This window comes from Pristis pectinata, chromosome 9 (assembly GCF_009764475.1).
Source record: "Pristis pectinata isolate sPriPec2 chromosome 9, sPriPec2.1.pri, whole genome shotgun sequence".
Classification (NCBI taxonomy): Eukaryota; Metazoa; Chordata; class Chondrichthyes; order Rhinopristiformes; family Pristidae; genus Pristis; species Pristis pectinata.
Window position 1 is genome coordinate 81,224,818 of NC_067413.1, and position 5,583 is coordinate 81,230,400.

Genomic DNA, 5,583 nt, shown 5'->3' on the forward strand with positions numbered 1-5,583 from the left:
CAGCATGTTCCAGGTTTCAAATACTCTTCATATTCAAAAATTCTTCCTCAGATTCCCACCAAACATTCTTTCACCTTAAGTCTATGCCCTCTTGTATTAGACATTCCCACCATGGGAAATAGATTCTCACTATCTACCCAGCTATCCCCGTCATAATTTTGTATAGCTCCGTCAGGTCGCCTCTTAGCCTTCTCCAGTCCAGGGAAAACATACCCAGCCTATCCAATCTCTCCTTATAACTGAAATGCTCCAATCCAGGCAACATCTCGGTTTATCTCCCCTGCACCCTCTCTAGTGCAATCACATCCTTAGGCAATGGTCACTACCCAATATATTTATTTAATCCCTAGCATAAGCAAAAGAAGATCAAGAACAGGACAGTACTGATTTCTAATGTGTGCAGAAATTATGCTGGAAATAAACGCATATACTCCTTCTCATATGACCTCATAGTGACATACTGGTAAAACCAAGCAGTTTCCTTTACCTCAGTTACTGATGCACTTATCAGATTTCACTGATTTTAATTGTAATCTTGACATATTGGACTAGATTTTAACTCCCACCACTCAGCTAGAATGACGTAATAGTCAACTGAATTGTGGGGATACATTTATTGTTCCATTCCTGACCTTCTTCTAAGGAGCACCACATGGTTAGTCTAGGCACTTGAATTTTTTTGACAGGAAAACATAAGGAGGCATGTTTGGGCATCAAGTTCATGCAGTGCATAAAAATGCCTTGCAGCCTTATCTCACTGTTCCACTCTTGGTTTGTAGTCTTGTAGGTGTTGGTTTATCAAATCCTCGTCCAGGTTCTTTGTAAATGTGATAAAAATTTTTGGTACAAGGCACTGAATAGCCTAATGAATGACCTTTAAAGTGTTCACTGCAGGCCACCCTGAAGTTAAGTATGTTTTTAAGAATGTTATGTCTGAGGTCAGATTGAGCAGCATGAATGTTCCTTCTATTCCCACTGCTGATATTAATTCCCCAGCCTTATTCTCTAGAGACCCAACAGTTCACTCATAGATAAAATGTCTTAGTTGCTTTTGTGAAGAAAAACTAGTTCAGAATTTACAGTTCACTATATTCACAGGTTAATTGGTATTCAAGCACCAGTGCAATCATTTTCAAATAAAATGTTAGATATTCTAACAACCGTATTTAGCAAAAATTGAAAGTGAGTAAGGATTCAGAAAATTTACACTTGGGTATTTACCGTGATCTGTTTTATAACAAGCCATTATTCTCTCATGGCTTGGTTGGTATATGCAATACCTAGTGTGATACAGAGCAGGATAGATCCATCAAGTATTTCTGGTCCGCACGGAGTTAATTGATCTAAGTTCAAAAGCTTCAAAAGATCTCAACCCTTCCACTGGCAGGAAATACATTGGCTGCTCATACTCTAATATTCAAATCATTTTTTTGCTACTGCACAGAAAGATTGTCGGCTGCTGTTGTACATCACTTATATTTGATGAACAAAAAGCAAACTAACAACTGAACTGTTGCAGGTTTTTAGAACCGCTCATTGCAAATGATTCTAAAAATAACCATTGCAGACATCCTGTTTACCACGTCGCCAGCTTCGCACACTACCAGTTAATACTCCTGTTAGACTGACATCTACTACGAGCATAAGACATAGAATTTACAGCACAGAAACAGGTCAATCTGCTCAACTCCTTTATCTTATTGTTTTTACACCACACCACCCTTTTCATCTCACCCTCACCATTTATGTATTAAATTTCTCCTTAAATTTGTAATACTGGATGTGAGTCAGGGAAAGGCAAAAATTCTGTGTAGAGATATCCTTGGAGACCATAACAATGCATATAAATGTAAATGGTAGAGCAAATGTATCCCCTTAGTAGTTTCTATATAGTTTCTTTCCAATACTTTACAATTACACCTTCAAGTTTTGTAAGTCATGCAGATGCTGGAAATACTAATTGTTTGCATAATACAGTCTGAACATTTCTGCTGAAAAGCTTTATGTTCAAATTGCTTTAAGCTAGTATTTGTAAACTTTCCTTCAATCCAAGCATGATATAAATGGTGCATAAATATGTCTTTATTAGGTAAACAATGTGCAAGAGAGAGATTGCAAATTTATTGTCTGATAAATACATATTATTATAGTAATCCAATATAACTAAATTCTGCTTAACTAAATTTTAGAATCTGTAAACACAAAGGAAAGTACTTTTAAAAGGTTTAGTTTAGTAAATAAAGATGACTCCACTTTTAAGTCTAGTGGTTGACAGTAAAACTTTACTGCATCCTGTTTTATCTCAGGGATTGATTTGCAAAACACCACCATAAAAAGTTATTCCCAGGAGAACACAAAATCTGTGAGATAAATAAGGGCACTGGTCATCAACATAAAAGCTTGTGTCTTCGGTTTAGTTTTCTGTACTGTTTCAGTAATACTTTAAAAAATATTAAATAAATAAATAATCTGTGTACACTGTAACATCAGGTTAAAATTTCACCTTCACCACTCTCTTGTCCAGTAAGAAGATGTCAATTATATAATTTTACAGGATTATAGGTAAAATTTGCTGATTATGGACAAAGCATATAGGATTAAGGACAGTGGCCCTTCCAAAGAGACAGAATGGACACATCAGGTCAAATTGTCTCCTTCTGTGAGTTTCTAAGATTCCCTGATATGAGCACATGGTTGTCCATACTCGACTGTAGTGCTCCATCACAAGTGGTAATGAAGGAATAATGACCATCTTCATATAAGTAAGTGTGATGAGCAAGGTACATCACAAAAACTTAGTACAATTTATTCAAGCACTAAAGAAAGATATTCCCCAGCACCTGGGGTGGAATCAGGAGTTCACTTTACCATGAAGCAATTTATTGCCACTTACAGGATTGAAAATGCCAAGGTAGTAGTAAGTCTCCATTCCAGGCATTGGACAGAAACAAGTACTGCAATTTTACTTGTTTGGGTAAAGAGCGTCAGTATGATTTATCCGGTGACATGAAGAAGTTATCACCAAAACGTAACTCAGAGTATAATTCAGCTCTTAAGCAGAATTGATGGAATTGGGCAGGAGTTGAGATTCTGTTAAAAATATGCAGATAACTAAATATTAATCACATCAAAACCTACCTACTTCAACCAGCTCTTTTAGAACATACAACAGAGGCAGATGACATTTGGCCCATATCTGCACTGGTTTAGTTCTTCAACAGAATCAGTCAAATAGTTATAGCTTTTCATATCTTTATGTACTTACTCACTTAGACAGTTCATTAATACATGACGTTATAGTTCATAGCAATAATTTTTAGTTGTAGCAAAGAACTACACATTCTAAAACCTTTCTTCTTACAAAGAAAAATGAATCAGTTACTTGGAGGTTGAGATCAAAATATTAATCCTGGACAAGAATTCTTGTAAATAATTTAATGTATAACATGTATAACTGGAAGAAACTAATTTTAATGTAGCTGAATATATCAAAAATCTTATCAAGGTGCACCATAAGTCTGCTGCCAAAAATTCTGTTACTTCAGTTTTTCAAGATTTTATAATATGCTCTCAATGTCATGAGACAGAACTGGGTTAGTCAATCAGCACATGCTAATAATTCTGAATATCCACATTCACAGGAAAGGTATAATAAGTCAGTTTAAAAAAAAGGAAGGTAAAAGGCATTACAAGTAACAGTTTTATACTAGGGTCTATGAGCTGTTCCAGATCCAGCTAAGCAGTGTATTTTCCCTCAAAGATTTTTTATTTGGTCAGCTGGATTTCTGACACTTGGAAACCCTTCAACTTGCTTAACTCTCTATAAATCCAAGTATTAAGGAAACGTCAAGGTTAGATCTTTAGTTCTCTTGATATGAAGTGCACACATACTCCCCATAGATATACACAGCTAAGTCCAGACAGTTTAAGCACAGTCAGTATTTGCCTGTTTTAGGAACCCAGGTGTACTATTAACTGGAATATTTACCAGCACTATTTGCAAGTTTCCTTCTGTATATCCAGATCTGATCACTAGGTAGGCCATTGGCCGGGATAGGCTAATCCCCAAAGACTGGACTAGTTCTTTAGATCACAGTAACCAGTAAAACTGAATGGACAATCATCAACATCCCGGATCTGCCTTGCTCAGCCATCAGATCCCCAAACCTACTTAAGGTGACTTTTTTTGGCAGATTAGTCAGCTTGGCTCAAAGTGACTCCACCCACCCCACTTCAACTAGTCATGTTGGACAATTAAACAATAAACAAGTGTGGGTTTGAACATTTATTATGCAGACCAAAGATGCTTAAAATAAAACTTTCTGGAATCTCACTATAATTGTAACTCTCCAGATCTATAAGCCATGGGATTTGACGTGTTTTATATTAATATTTACTTCTGATTGCAGGAAACCAAGGTCAAAGTCGATCTTATTGTCATATGCACAAGTCCATGTCTGCACAGGTGCAATGAAAAACTTATTTGCAGCAGCATCACAGGCACATGGCATCATATAAGCAGCATTCACAAGAAAAACAGAAATTAAACATAAATTATACACAATTTTTACAAGAAAGAACACAATTAGAACAAAAAAAACAGTCCATTTTAGTGCAAAGTGATCAAAGTGGTCATAGTATTGCTAAACTGTAGTGATTAGGGTTTTGCCAGTTGGTTCCAGAACTGAATAGTTGATGGGAAGTAGTTGTTCTTGAACCTGGTGGTGTGGGACTTCGGGCTTCCGTGCCTCTTGCCTGATGGTGAAAAGATGGCATGGCCTGGATGGTGGGGATCTTTGATGGGTGTGCCATTAACAATGAATTGGAATGAAATGAAAAATGCAGTAAACACTTAACAGCTTAGCCAGCATCTGTGGAGAGAGAAACAGGCTTCAGGTTAGTGCAAAATGAAAGTGGTAGGTAATAAGGACAAAAAGTAATTCAAGAGGAATAAATATCTGAAATTACCAAAGTGAATGCTGGAAATCTGAAATAAAAATGTTGGAAATGTTGAGTCCCGATGTCTGTAATGTGCCATGTTGGAAGATGAGCTGCTGATCCTCGAGTTTGTTGGAACAAACACAGACAGGTCACACTGGAAGTGGAAGGGGAGAGTTAAAGGGGCAAGCTGTGGACTGAACAGTGATAACCTACAAATATACATTTGGTTCCCCATTGACAACAATTATGGGTTTGTGTGCTTTCATTGTATTCCCTCAGGTATACTTGTACTTTTCCCAATATACTAAATTGGAAGCAGGACAAGCAAATCTATGTTTGAAAATGGGAATGGATCCCTGGATGGTGAGAATAGCAGAGGTAAAGTACGTATGTGTCCTGGAAGGTACTGCAGGATCTGGAGTAGATATTGGTGGGAATGGCAGGAACTTCTCTTCAGAATGTTGATAGGGGAGGGAAGGGAAGATTTGGTAGTGGCATCATTTTGAGCACATTATGAATTACAGAGAATGATCTGTTCAATGTTTAGGCCAGTAGGGTATAAAGCAAGGACAAGGGAAACTCCTATTCTGGGTGGGTTGAGAAAGAGTGAGAGCAGAAGTGTAGGAAATGAACACAGTTGAG